Source organism: Xenopus laevis, chromosome 7L (assembly GCF_017654675.1).
Source record: "Xenopus laevis strain J_2021 chromosome 7L, Xenopus_laevis_v10.1, whole genome shotgun sequence".
Lineage (NCBI taxonomy): Eukaryota > Metazoa > Chordata > Amphibia > Anura > Pipidae > Xenopus > Xenopus laevis.
In genome coordinates, this window is record NC_054383.1 from 36595953 (window position 1) to 36612269 (window position 16317).

The following is a 16317-nucleotide window of genomic DNA, read 5'->3' on the forward strand; positions in this document are numbered from 1 at the left end:
CTTTATTGAGTTGTTACTGGCGAAACTTCTGGTAATAGCTCAGAGTAAAACAGGCTGCAAAATCTATATTTGCCATATGCAAGCAGGATAATTTGGTCAAAATATTCCGTGTTTTCAGTAATTTACCAACAAATGTCAGAGATGATTCATTTAGCTTTGGAATGCAATCTCCTGTTTGTCAGGGATTGTCTAATCAAATCTGCTAACTGTTCTGCTATATAATTGGTTGTTGATGTTGTTTATGGGACCTGTACATAGTCAAAGCCTTATTACAATCGTTACTATTGCTACTAATAGTGTTTCTCTTCTGTATAGATCTTTCTTCTTAGATCCTCTCCCATTCATGTACCAGTTTGTCATTTAAACTGATGGCCTGGGCCACTAACCACACACAGCTCTTTAAAGGGGTGGTTCATGTTGTAGGATGGCTGATTCTAAGCACCTTTCTGATTATCTTCATTATTTATTTATTTGGAGTTTTTTTTAATTATTAGCCTTTCTCTTCTGACTTCCAGCTTTCTAATACTGACCCCATCTTAAAAAAACACATGCTCTGTAAAGCTACAAATATATTGTTATTGCTGCTTTTTATTACTCATCTTTCTGTTCAGGTCTCTCCTATTCATATTCCAGTCTCTTATTCAAATCAATGCATGGTTGCTAGGGTCATTTGGCCCTAGCAACCGGATAACTGAAGTTGCAAACGGTAGAGCTGCTGAATAAAAAGCTAAATAACTTAAAACAACAGTTGCAAATTGTCTCAGAATATAAATCACTACATCATACTAAAAGTTATCTCAAAGGTGAGCAACCCCATACAAAAACTCAAGAATGCGGCACCTCCCCAAAAAATAAGAAAAACAAATGCCCAACTGCATATTTGATGTAGACTAAAATGCTATCTGTATCAAGCTGATGGACTTCTCCCTACTTACATTATGATTTGCACATGGGCGGTATCCTCTATATTAGTAACATGTTACAATGTTTTATGTGACGTCTTTATGTTGCTTCTCTTGCACTTTCTCAATAAAGATTTGTATTAATGCATCACTTGCACTGTGCAATAATGGTACAATTGTGCAGTGTATCATCATCATCAGCTGCCAGACACGAAGATCTGAATCTACAGACCTCCGTGTCTCCAGTCTCAAGCACATTGAGTCCTCAAAAGTTTGGATTGTTACGACGGAGTTGAAAGGAAATTCCAGGCAAATCAAGCTTTTTCCAGCCATTTAGATCCCATTTAACTTAAAGGGGTGGTTCACCTTTAAATTAACTTTTAGTTTCTTATAGAATGATCGATTCTAAGCAACTTGTCAATTGGTCTTCATTATTTATTTTTTATCATTTTTGAATTATTTGCCTCCTTCTCCTGACTCTTTCCAGCTTTCAAATGGGGGTCGCTGACCCCTTCCAAAAAACAATTGCTCTGTAAGGGTCTGGCCACACGAGCAGATTTGGGGAGATTAGTCGCCCCATTGACAAACTTCCTCTTCTTCTGGGCGACAATCTCCCTGAACTGCCTGCCCCCGCCGGCTAAAATGAAAATCGCCTGCGGCAATGCACACGCGTCGCTTTGTTTTCTGAAGTCGCCCGAAGTTTCCTCAAGGCAACTTCGGGCGACTTTGAAAAACGAAGCGCCGCATGTGTATTGCCGCAAGCGATTTTCATTTTAGTCAGAGGAGGGCAGGGGGAAGGCAGTTCGGGAGATTGTCGCCCTGAAGAAGAGATTTGTCGCTGGGGCGACTAATCTCCCCGAATCTGCTTGTGTAGCCAGACCCTAAGGCTACATACTTTTTGTTATTGTTACTTTGTATTGCACATCCTATTCAGGCACTCTCCTTTTCATTTTCCAGTCTTATTTAAATTAATGAATGGCTGCTAGGGTAATATGGACCCTAGTAACAAGAATCCTTAAACTGCAAACTGGAGAACTGCTGAATAAAAAGCTAAATAACTCGAAAACCACAAATAAAAAATGAAAACCAATAGCAAATTGTCTCAGAATATCACTCTCTATATCATACTAAAATATAACTCAAAGGTGAACAACCCTTTTAAAGAGGACCTGTCACCTTGAGACATGAGTAATATATAGCTTTTCCTCCTTAGTTAAACCCTTTAGTCAGCTGTTTTTGTCTATATCCAAAACAGATTAGAAAATATCCTATATGCAAAAAGTGTTTCATAGGCGCTGCCATCTTGAAACAGGACCCCTTTGTGTTTTGTGTGTGGGCTGTGCCAAACTGCCAAATCTCATGCATGCCTAGTTATAGAGTATACTCTGTGATAGAAAAATGTAGGGCTATGGCGAGAATGCCCACTTTAAAGAGCATTCTTTTGGTTGATCAATATATGCCTCAGCAGAAATAAGACATCAATAATTGCTTATGTTTTTGTTGTGTTGTGTAAATTTTTTCTGCAGGTATATTATGAAGTGAGACAGTAGCACTTGTAGCTAAAGTGACTACTGGTAGCTGTCCAACTATGAATATTAATAATAACTAGGATCAGCTGGAAAATTAGAGGAGAAATGTAGGTATTTATTCCCAAAGCCAAATATAGTGTAAGACCTCAAACCAGTGGAAGGCAGAATCTTCAGTTAATGAAAACGTATTTATTTTCTTATTTTCATTTGCCTGTGACTGCATGTGGGAGGTTGGTTACTCATGGAGTTGCACCTATAAGGCAGGTCAACAGAACTCACACACACACACACACACTCAGACACACACACTCAGGCATACACACACTTACAGACTCAGGGATACACACTCAAACACAGACTCAGGGACACACAGAGATACTCTAACACACACACACATACACACAGAAATGCACATCACAGGCACATGTTTCACAAAAGAATGACCATTAAATCAAGGTGAACAGTCACTAACAGAGCACTCCATAGCGTAGCCTTATCAAGTCTCTAAAATAAATAAACAAAGTACTGTTCACATTTCACAAAAGCCAGACCATTAAATCAAAGTGAACAGACACTAACAGAGAGGTCTAACATAAATAAAATAAGTACGCTTCAGTCTGTCCTGCACGCCGAATACAGACACGAGTTCCAGCTAGAGGACTCAAGGCAAACGATGTCGGAGTTTCCTGCTGCCTTGGTCAGACCAAACACTGTAGCATGTATCCTCAAATGGCAGGATCATATAAATCTAATGCTCAGTTTAAAAGAGAAAAAGGACTGTGTCTAAATTGCATAGAAAAGCCTGCAGTGAACATAAAGCTAAAGATGCCCAAACATGTAAAGGGGGCTGCATAACCCATTTGCAACGTTAAGTTTAATGTTAATATTTTTGCACTAAACAGGGCAAACATTGAAAATGAAACACCTCATATTCTGATTTCTGAGGCCTATGAGGACAGTTAAAACAAATCAGCAGTCCACTGAACTGCATTCTGTCTGTATAAATAAACCCTTCCCTTTGCCCAGCTACCGCCTGTTTCAGCTAATAGCAGCGGATATCTTTGCCCAGTTTAGCCATCAGGACATAGGGCAAAATCAAACTAATGGGCCAACAACAGGCTCATACTATTGTCCTACATGCATCAATGCAGTTTTCGTCTGTCTGGAGAGGGCACACACCGTCAAACATAAAAATAATGACCGATATATTGAAAGATAAAGAAGGACCAGCTTGCTGGAGCTTACAATCTAAAAACAGAAACTACTATATATTATGGATGCACTGAATCCAGGATTCGGCCTTTTTCAGCAGGATTCGGATTCGACCCGGCCGAACCAAATCCGAATCCTAGGGATGCACCGAATCCACTATTTTGGATTCGGCCAAACCCCTGAATCCATTGCGAAAGATTCGGCCAAATACGAATCCTAATTTGCATATGCAAATTAAGGGTGAGGAGGGAAATTGCATGATCGTTTGTCACAAAACAAGGATGTAAAAAAAATGTTGTCCCTTACCACCCCTAATTTGCATATGCTAATTAGGATTTGGTTTGGTATTTGGCCGAATCTTTCGCAAAGGATTCGGGGGTTTTGGCCGAATCCAAAATAGTGGATTCAGTGCATCCCTATTATATATAAGTAAATGATTGTTTTAAAAATAAAGAAAATCACAAAGTACACAGAATACATGCAGGTTTAATGCTGGCCATAGACGCAAAGATCTGATCGTACGAATCAAGGATTCGTACGATTTCGGACCGTGTGTGTAGAATCCCGACATTTTACGTCCGGCGGAGATCGGGCGTTTGGTCGTTCGGACAGGTTAAAAGATTTCTGTCGGCTGCCGATAATATCTCTGCATGTATTGCCGATCTGACGATATTCAGTGGGAGACTGTCACTAGCTTTGTCTATCGTACGATTGCTGTCAGGGGCAGAACATCGGCTGATCTATTCTTTAACTACTTTATTTGATCAGAATGGTAAGACTTAGATCTGAATGGTTAATGGCAGGTCAGGAGATGGGGAAGTCCGATTGTACGTTGATTCGTATGACCGGATCTTTGCGTCTGTGGCCAGCTTAACAGGCGTATCCCAAGCGATTCCCATAGTACAACAATATGAATGCATAGCACTGATATACCTTACGGCGCTCCCAGTGGTGTAACTAGATGTTACTGGGCCCCACAGCAAATAATTTTTCAGGCCCCCAAAATGTCTAGAGATTGACATATTTTACCAACATTTATTGAAATTCTATAAGAATTAGGGCCTCATGGGGCCCCTATACCTCCTGGGCCCCCCAGCAGCCGCAGGGTCTGCTTCCTCTATAGTTACGCCCCTGGGCGCTCCCTAAAATGACAACTACTTGCCTCAAACAAGCGCGGTTATCAAAGAGCAGTGAAAGTAGCAGTTCAACAACAGATGGAGGCTTGCAAGTCATGAATATTGGCTACAGCACATTTCTGGGTTTCCCAGAATAAAAGACACATGCTCCCAGTTAAGAAAAGCAGAATAGCAGAGAGCTGGAGTTTGATTCAAGCTGTGGCCATATGCATGAAGTGGAAACATGGAACAGGAATCATTTTCTAAATCTCCCCCAATCAGATCTAGATGCAAAGCCACCAGGCACACACATCTCCATTACTTACTATCAGCACAGACACATGAAGTCTGGAGAGGGAGACAGGGCCATGCAGAGGAAGGGTGGGGGAGGGGAAGGCGAATGGGGGAGGGGCAGCAGGCAATAGATGATCCCTGAGCATGGTGACAGGGGATGGGGAGATGTAAAACAAGCCCCAAACCACAAGCAATTTTGTAAATATATGAACCTTACACAAAACACACAGCCCGGATGACATTGTATCAATCCTTCTCACAACAAGCAGCTCCACGCGTGAAACTTTAAAGGAAACACCAAGCCCAACATTGAGGCATTTTGAATCCCGAACACAAACGCTGCAAGTGGATAATAAGCACAACGCACACGTCCATCACTGAGAAAATGTTAAGTGTTGCTTGGCAACAGCGTCAGCATGCGACCCATTGCCGTCATTACTTTCGGGCTCATCGGACAGGATCGTGCGATCAAAGTAGGCTGTAGCCAGAAGATTCCCGACGGGAGGCACAATAATGAACGAGTGAAGCGATGAGCACAACTTGCACAGGCGGTGGATAAACTTACTTTTCATCAAAGCGTAAAGCATCCCGTGACAGCCGGTTGTCAGGGGAGAAGGTGATGGATTGGCCAGTCCCGACAGCAACAGGAGACGCAAAGCAGCGCCCAGTAAGTACCAGCCAGCAGCATGTTCCTCCTCCTCCTCCTCCTCACACTCTTAATCCCCAGGGAACTCTCCCACAGCTGTACGCCCTGTCCTGCCTCTTTCTAGTGCCTCGTACCGCTTTGTGTGCGCACCACTCAGCCTCGTATCCCCCTGCCAACATGCCGACATCAACCCACACCAGCCCCCCTCCACCGGGGCACCACCAACAATAACAAGGGCCCCTCTGTCTTTCACATACAACATAACTCCCTCTACTTTCGGGAGTTCCCCCGCTCATTCGCTTCAACACACCAGACCTCACAACTTTCAAAACATAGCGGAGACCGTAATTCCAGCTGCGCTTTACTTATCTTTCTCCTCCGTGCGGGAGGTGAAATCTCACGAGATTTATAGTTTTTCCCTTGAGGCTTTGCGTGCCGACTTTCAGAAAGTCGGACTGGTAGAGTCTCGTGCACTCTTTGAAAACACTGCATTATTTACATTTATTCAACAAAAAGATGCTGGTATGTGAGTATTTATAACTCTTTAATTACAGTCCTACTGTCAGCAAAAAAGTGACAGGTTTCCTTTAAGATTGTGTATAACCTTAAAGAAGGGCATTTAAAATCAATGGGAGTGCCTAATGTTTGGTACCCTCCATTGCTTATAACTTAATGAGTTTGCACTCCAATTGGCAGCATGCATCTGTTGGTTATGATTAGTAATTCAGTGCACCAGTAATAGCCCCATAATAACATTAAAGACGTAGGGGTTTTGGGAGGATCTTACAATGCTGCTGTGTTGCTCTTTTCACTTTCTTCCTATGTTTGGTCTGGTAGGATGTAGAAACACATTGATGACTGTAGAACAGGTATGGGATCAGTTATCCGAAAAACACTTTATCCTGAAAGCTCCAGATTACAGGAAGGCCGTCTCCCATAGACTCCATTTTATCTCTGTAATAATTAAATCGTACTTTGTGCTTGATCCAAACTAAGATATAATTAATCCTTATCGGCGGCAAAAAAAGCCTATTGGGTATATTTAATGTTTACATGATTTTCTAGTAGACTTAAGGTTTGAAGATCCAAATTATGGAAAGATCCTTTATCCAGAAAATCCCAGGTCTGCATTCTGAATAACAGCCCGCAATTCCAAAAATTCAGTGCTCCTTTTTATACCACGCTCCTTTCATGCAGCAGCCTTCCTGTTTGCTAGATACATTCACTGATTTATATTAGTATATGTCACTTTCTGTTTGATCCAGTTTTACTCTAGGTTTGTAGTAGAAGTGTATGTAGGCTGCATTGTTGCTGTTGTTTTGGTTTTTATCCACTATTTAGATTTTTTTTATTTTATTTTGAACATTGTTTTTTTGTTCCACTGCACGATTTAACTTTATGCTTTGCTGCTCCCCCTCCCTGCACTTTAGTCTAAGTACCTGCACCCGGCCTTTATTCTACTTTAGGGACTATTCGGTATTGCATGATGACTGTAACTGGGGCTCAACTGGTGACCGTAAGATGTTTTGGGGTCTGCAGGGCGGGATTTACATAGTGGACATCTAGACCCGCTGCCGTTTATCGTCCCCTCCCCTTTATTCACGCAAATTTTCTTCATTGGGACTGGAGCAATGGGGATTTGGGCATGGGAAATTAAAAAAACTATTGTATCTCCTGTGTATCCCCAGTGTTTTTGAACTGATGTGGGTGTGGTTGGGCAGCACGCCGCCCCCTAAAATCCTGCCGCCGTAAGCCCGGGTATAGTTGGCCTTTCCACAAATCCGGGTCTGGACGCTGCAGAGTCAAAGCACAATGCGGCCCACAAAACCACAGCAAGTTAATTTTAGGGCCCCTAACATATTCAGAGGTTGTCCTGTTTTACCAATATATGTTGCAATTGCTCATTATTTGGGCCTCATGGAGCCCCCCTGCAGCCGCAGGGTCTGCTTCCTCTGTAGTTACGCCCCACACAGCCACAATATGGCACTGCTCTAATTGCGCCCAGAAGGTAAGTCTGTAGTTGCTCTCTGCGCAGTGCAATAATTGTTTCACGGTGCACTGCATCTCTGAGGAGATTTTTATGGGTTATGGAAATCACTGACACAAATTAAGGCAAAATGTTCTTCTTACACTTTACATTTTGGTTGGGATCCACAGCTTTTAGTGAGGCATTATAGGCAAAACGTTTAAAAGGAAAGCTAAAAAGAAGTAAAACTTTATGTAGTTGGGAATAACCTAAACGGCGCTTCAGTTTATATCACTGGAGAAAATCACCTTTAATTGAAAACAGTGGAACTAATGCTGGCAGTCTGTGCCAACCAATCAAATGTTTGCTCTGTACTTCTTGCAGCTATTAGAACAAAGCTTATCACTGATTGGGTGCTGTGAATAATTGCCTGAACCCTTCTGGGACACATCACAGGACAGCTACAGCAGGGGAGCAGATTCTCGGCCTGCGTTTCTCCTCCTAGTCTGGTACTAGCCTAAGGCTACGGACACACATGCAGATACTTGCCGCATTTCTGGCACAATGCTTGCCGCAGTTTTTTTTTAAAAAAAAAAGCTGACCGTGGTGTAAATCTTGCCAATGGCATGCTATGCTAACACATTTATGATGCGGCCAGCTAGAACCGCGCCGTAAATGCAGCAACTATCCATAAGTGTGTCTGTAAAGTCTAAAGGTTCTCAATTTACCCCCATTCTGTTATTAGAATTGCCTTGTTCTACTGGTGGCATGAACAGATAAGTAGGAGGCGGGTTACTAAATGTTATTTAAAGAGATGCAAATATGCAAATTTTTGTTTCAGTGATTTAGGGTTAGTTCACATGAGCAGATTGGGGGAGATTTTGTCTAATTCTAAGCAACTTTTCAATCGGTCATCATTCGTTGTTTTTTTTTTTATTTGCCTTTTTATCTAACTCTTTATCTAACTCTTTCCTGCTTTCAAATGGGGGTGACTAATTTATTTAAAATATAAATGCTATACAGGTATGGGACCTGTTATCCAGAATTTATATTCCTTCTTATTTGTATGAGGTGGGCTGCTGCTTCACGTCTGTATGCTCCTCCTGCAGAGCTGCCATCTTTAAAGGGCTAGTAAACCCTGCTACACCTCACTGCTCAAGCAAACTTAACTCAGTTGTTGCTGGACTACAAATCCAAGAACAATGTAACCTATACTGAAGGTTTATGCATGCTGGGAGCTGTAGTCCAGCAACATCAGGGTTGTTCTTAAAGCAACATTGAACAATAAAACTCCACTGCCAGCAGCTGTATCAGAATGCAGAAAATCTTCCAATGAGAATCCCAGCTGCTCTGTGTAAATCTGGCTCCATGTTCTGGCAGCACAGTTCCCCGGCATTGAGCAAATCCTTATGCCTGTGTCTGATTCCAGTGTAATATAATCAAGAACAAGAATGACCTTGTAATTTCTATGTTAGCTAACAGCAAGGTGCCTGACATAGTACTGGGAACACTTTGGGGCCGATTCACAAAGGGTCGAATATCGAGGGTTAATTAACCCTCGATATTCGACTGGGAATTAAAATCCTTCAACTTCGAATATCGAAGTCGAAGGATTTTAGTGCGAATGATCGAAGGATTATTCCTTCGATCGAACTATAAAATCCTTCGAATCGAACGATTCGAAGGATTTTAATCCAACAATCGAAGGAATATCCTTCGATCAAAAAAACTTAGGAAAGCCTATGGGGACCTTCCCCATAGGCTTACATTGAGTTCGGTAGCTTTGACTATCGAATAGTTGAACGATTTTTAGTTCGAAAAGTTCGATTCGAAGTCGAAGGTCGTAGTAGCCCATTCGATGGTCGAAGTAGCCCAAAAAACACTTGGAAATTCAAAGTTTTTTTACTTCGAATCCTTCACTCGAAGTTAGTGAATCGGCCCCTTACTGGTTAATGCTTTTGCATTTATAATGAAGTTTTTCTTCAGTAGAATTCTCATTGATGAATTTTTCCGGCGGCACTTTTCAGCCACGCACAGGCAAAATATAGAGAATTTTACTTACCTACTTGACGTAAATTCCTTTTCTTCTAGTCCCGACATGTCAGTACACATGGGGCATTGCCCCTCCCAGACCTGGAGGTAGGACCTATAACATAGCCAATCAAAATGAATCATGACCTATAAGACCACATGACTTCCTCCTCACCACAGTTATACTTTTGCCATAGCAGTACAGTAACCAAAATAAATAATTGGGATGGGAAACCCTGTACTGACATGTCGGGACTAGAAGAAAAGGAATTTACGTCAAGTAGGTAAGTAAAATTCTCTATTTCTTCTACGTCCCTCCATGTCAGTACACATGGGATCTACCAAGCCATGCACCGAAAACAAGGGGTGGGAATAACCAACATAATGCAAAAACCAAACTGATGCTAAGGAGGCCCTGAGAAAAGGCCAGCATCACATCCATCCAACAGGGGAGCTGATAAAATGTATATCTCCTGAAAAGGGTAGATAAAAGGCACAAGAACATGTCCTAGGACATGGTAAACGATTAACAAGAGCTACAAAATCAACCACAAAATTACAGAGACCGGTACTTGAGGATCAAGCATTGCAGATTAAGAATAAACATATTCTGTTTAAAAAGGTTCCCTCAGTGACTAGAGGGATACCTGCAATATGGTTATCTGACAAAACCCCACCTGGGGAAGAACAAAAATCCTGCAACTGTTAAAACAAAAAAGGTGCCTTAGGACAAAACCAGAATGATGGCAATAGCCATCTCAGAACTAAAACACCCTAGAAACCACCAGGAAATCAATTAGATCAGAAACTAAACACAACTTGAATGCATCTATCACCAGTGCTGGAGAAATACACGATCCTCAGCAATAGCAAGTGGCCCTAAAAAGACTTGGCCCACATTAGCCTGGTCCTGCATCTTAATGGAAGCAGCTCAAACCAGTGCTGACCGGAGTCACCTCTACACCAGAGATCAGTCCAAGATCCACTAACTCCAGGCTAATAATACCTAATGAAGACTTAACTAAATGAACACCAACTCTGGGTTATCATAAATCAGCATATCATTGTAACCATTGTAGAGCCATGCTGGTACAGCCCAGTAGCTCCACCAACCACCAAATCTAAACTGGGTATACAACAGCACAAGGATAAGCTGCTGAACCAACCAATGTGACTTAAAGCCATCTACCAGTAAGCTATGCTGTTGCCCCAGCCAACTGCTACACAAGCAAGCAATGGGACCCAAGCCAATTACAGTTCTAGAAAACACCCACAAAAGCAGAGGCCACTACAGCTCAAGCTGCACAATGCTACAGTTTATGCAAAAACTGAACCAAACCTGTGACCATACATAGAAGCTACTGAACCAGCCAACAGCTGGGATCACAATCCAAAATCAGACATGCCAGAAGCTTATAGAAAATATTTTCAAATGGAGGGCACTCTAGTATAAGATATATACAATATAGTTAGCATATGGGTGCAAACAAAGCCCTTACAAAGCCCCCATATAAGGCCAAACACAGAACAATGTTAACCAAAAAGGGCCTGCACACCAAATAAACAGCAAGACCAGGTGGTATTTGAATAGTCATATTTAGATATATTTAAAAAGAAAGAATGTACATACATAATACAGGGCAAAAATATGTCAAAAGATATCACAAGAGATCAATTATACATACCACTTAAATATGGTCAAACAGCAATAGGAGCTTATAGCCTACAAAAACTGGTACCAACCAGCAATGATGCACAATCCACTGGCAGAGAGCCAGCCACCATACATGCAACCAGTGGTGGACCAGCCAGCTATTATGTATTCCAACATAGATGTGCAAGGCCATTGTCACACTAGCAGGCCAAGATGCCCGTCAGCTGAAGTGTTTGCAAAAAACCAGAGTGGAATTCGAATACACAAGCAATAGTAAATAAGCCAGCTATTGTTAATGCCACCCTTAGGGACAAGGTAACCAACTGCACTGGCACCTGACACAAAAGTCAATTTCCATACATGCAACAACGGAGCACGTCAGTTGTTGAACTTGCAAAACCCTGGTCCACAAGCCAGCCTTATTGATAATAAGCAGTGGCATACAAGACCAAAAACAATGCATGTAAGGCAGAAGAAAAGGTTAGCTGTAAGCCAACATATGACCAACATCAGCTGCTGAATACCAATCAGCAACAAAATTAGCTATGGGCTGTGAAACTCAGAGCAAACACCAGCTGATGGTACAACCCATGCTAGATCCAACCAAATAGTCAATCATGCCTACTGCTGGTGTAACCAGAACCATACCTGCAAGGATTGCAGACAAGACAAAACCAATGGCTGTTGTCCTGCCAAGGATTGCCGCAAGGCAAACAGACATGCCCACCAAGGGCCACAGCAAGAATAGTAACCATGCCTATCAGCCGCCACAGCCTGGCTGGTGACCTATGCACCATAGGTCACAGCCAAGACTGGCAGCCACAAGCCCACAAGGACTATAATAAAAACTAGCGGCCACCTTAGCCAAGGGCCACAGAAAAGGCCAACAGCCCAAGAACCCTGGTAAACGGCAAGCAAGCACCTAAGTTAAGGGCCATGAGAACAGGCCCGCAGCCATAATAACCCAGGTAAAAGGACAACAAATGTGCCAAGGGTAAAAGACCACATGAGCCAAAGGCTCATGCAACAGGCCAGCAGAACAAGGGCCCTTGTAAAAGGCCAGCAGACCCAGGAGCCGAGGACCATGGTAAAAAGCCATGGACCAAAACAAGGGCTCTAACCCAAGCCAAGGGCCATAATGAAAGCCAGAGGCCACACAAAGGGCCATAGACTACAAGTTGGCTTCAAGCATGTTAAGGTGCCAATAGACATAACAGTAAGTGCCCTTTAATCTACCAACAATTAAAGAAGGGAAACCTACAGTCACAAAAACTCAGTAGATGTAGTATAACTACAACTGAGCTCCCAACAAAAGCCACCAGATGGGAATAGAATATCTAAGAGAAGGCCTACATCACACTAAAAGACACCATATAACTCGGAACACTGCCTGTTAAGTGTGGAAACATCATAGGAAAAAATGGGGTACAATGCTGCTACAGCCGAATAAACCCCTAGCCGGTCCTGGAAATACCAGGTGTAATAAGAGCACACTTGCCTACTGTGTCTGCGCAGAGAACTCGGGCTCACAAACCTAAGACCTCAGATGACAACTATACAAGAAGTCAGAGGAATACAGGCACCTAACCAGATAATATGCGCTAGACAGTAGGAATAATCCAGACAGATCCTTGGTGGCAGACTGCTTCTAAGGAGCAGACTCAGGGGCGTAACTAAAGAGGAAGCAGACCCTGCGGCTGCAGGTGGGCCCAAAAGGTATAGGGACCCATGAGGCCCAAATAAAGAGCAATTTCAATACGTATTGGTAAAAAAGCACAACCTCTGGATATGTTAGGGGCCCTAAAATGAATTTGCTGTGGGGCCCAATGACATCAGGTTACAGCACTGAGCAGACTCAATGTAAGGAAGGGGCTACCATACTGCTTCAGCAGTGCAAGCCTCCAGCCAACCCTGCAAGCACCCAGTGTAATAAAAGGCAAATATAACCTCTGTGTCTGCACAGAGGACAATAGAAACAACAGTAGCAAACTGAGGAGTATCTGCACATTACCTGATAGCAATGAAAAGTCTGCAGGTTGGAAACTTCAGATAGAACACGGATAGCTTTCAGCTGAGGGACATAATTAGCTTATTAACATGCAGACTTAGTACCTTGTGTAACTGCATTTTGCACAGAGGACTCCAGCTCACACCATACAACTTCATATAATATAAGAAGGAACACAGGCAGCTTACCAGATAGCTCAGACTTATCAGCAGGAATATCCAGTCCAGTGGAACACTGCTTGTTAAGAGCAGACTCATAAGAAAGGAAGGAGGTGCCATACTGCTTGAGCACATGAGCCAATATAACCACTGTGTCAGCCAAGAGGATGCAGGTTCACCCATACAAAACTTAAAATATTAAACAGCAATAGCAAAGGGGCCAAAGGAACACCTGCACCTTACCAGATAGTGACTAGTTAGCTTGATGGAAACTCCAGCCAAAGCCCTGATAGCTTTCAGCTGAGGGACATATTAAGCATATTAACATGCAGACTTCCCAGTGAAATTAATGTTTCAAATACACAATGGAAACTGAGAAATCAAAATCTCTGGATTCAGGTACCACACTGCTTAGGCAGAGGGATTCACCAGCCAGTACTTAAAGTGTAGCAAGAGCCAATACTGTATTTTGCACAGAGGACGCCAGCTCACAACATAAGACCTCAGATAATACAAGAAGTCAGGGGAACACAGGCACCTTACCAGATAGCTCAGGCTTGTCAGCAGGAATATCCAGGTGGAACACTGCTTGTTAAGAGGAGACTCATAAGAAGGAAGGAGGTGCCATATTGCTTGACCAGTGCAACCTCTAGCCCTTCCTGGAGGTGCCTTAGTAACATGAGCCAATATAACTTCTGTGTCTGCACAGAGGATGCAGGTTCACTCATACAAGGCTTAAAATATAAAAGCAATAGCAACGGGGCGAAGGCACACCTGCACCTTATCAGATAGTGACTAATTAGCTGGATGGAAACTCCAGCCAAAGCCCCAATAGCTCTCAGCTGAGGGACATAAATAGCCAATTAGCATGCAGACTTCCCAGTGCACTACACACAGTAGATAATGAAGAATCATACTCACCAGCTTCAGGCAGTTATAACTAGCCCATATGCATACCCACGGCCCTTTTGCAGAAGTTCTGTAGAGTTCTGTAAAGTCTCACATAACTCAAAAGAAAAGGGGAGTCCAAAAAGCTTACAGGTAACAATGTGGGAAGCCCACACCTGTGTCTGTTCCCAAAAAAGCACTAGATTGAATCTTGTGCCTCGCTGGGCATATAGCAGGGGGGCTGTTTAGCACAGGGCTAGGACCATGGGTATGCCCACACCTGCACTTCTTCCCAATAAGCGATAATTTACAGATTATGCGTCTTGAGGCATCAGGTAAATTCTTCTCCATTACCTGGGAATCATCCCTCTGTGTCCACACAGAGGTAAAAAATAAGCAAAAATACATAAATAAATAAATAAAAATACAGAAGAAAAAACAAAAGGCTCACAGGTAATAATGTGGGAAGCCCACAACTGTGTCTCTTCCCAAAAAGCACTAGATTGAATCTTGTGCCTCGCTGGGCATATAGCAGGGGGGCTATTTTAGCACAGTTCTAGGACCATGGATATGCCCACACCTGCATTTCCTCCCAACAAGCGATAATTTACAGATTATGCGTCTTGAGGCATCAGGTAAAATCTTCTCCATTACCTGGGAATCATCCCTCTGTGTCTACACAGAGGTAAAAAATAAATAAATAAACAAAAAGAAAATACAAAAGAAAAACAAAAAACAAAAACTGTGTTTGATTTCTCTCAAAATTCAACAAAAAATAAAAAGTGAGGAGGGAGATCCTACCTCCCTGTCCAGTAGGACAAAAAATAACTGTGGTGAGGAGGAAGTCATGTGGTCTTATAGGTCATGATTCATTTTGATTGGCTATGTTATAGGTCCTACCTCCAGGTCTGGGAGGGGCAATGCCCCATGTGTACTGACATGGAGGGACGTAGAAGAAAAACTGCTGCACCTGCCCAAGGACCCTACAGAGAGAACATTGGAAGAGAGTTGCACGAACACCATGTTATTTTGCAGGTGGGGAGCTTACGCGTTTTATTTTTCACCACCCGTGCATCAACGTTTCGGGGGGGGTTTCACCCTCCCTTCATCAGGGTGAATAACCCTACAGCTCAGTTTTGGCCGAATCTTTATCAGGATTTGGCTGAATCCACGAGCCTGCCCAAACCAAATACGAACCCTATATAACCTGAAAAACATGCTACGTGTAAATCAAGTATTTCCTCCCATGTGACTGCTTTTCCCTCACAGAAGGGTTCGGATTTGGTTCAGCCAAATCAATACAAGTGATGTGCATGTTGAGTTTCCCTCGACCCGCAACTGACCATAACCCACTTCCTCCCAAACCCAGCCCGCTCCGTCCCCTCTATTTACAGACCTGCGCCAGCCCTGACATCACAAAAGGGGCGGGGCAGGCGTGAGTCTATAAATCCAGGAAACAGATGCCAGCAGTGTGAGGTCGCGGGCAGGTAGAGTAGAAGGCTCAACTTGAACTGGCTGACCCATGACCTGAAGATTTTTTGCAGTAGCCGGCCCAAACCCACCCAAACTGTGGGTTTTCGGGCGGGCCGGCACATCAAAAATCAGCACCCCTGGATTTGTCTGAACCCTAAAAAGCAGAGTTCTGGCATGTGCAGTACAAACTTAACTTATTTTATTGACTACCGGTAGGCTCAATTTAGTATGAAAGGAGCTCACCACATAATTAGATCAGACCTGTCCACGGGTATCCTGTGTCCGATAACCCAAATCAATATGTAGAACTGTAGTATGAATGTGGAACAGATCCAAAACGGCAGTCGAACTGCAGAAAATCCGTTTATTGGGGAGTGTACAACATGTTTCGGGATAAGCCCTTTATCACTTGATAAAGGGCTTGTCCCGAAACATGTTGTA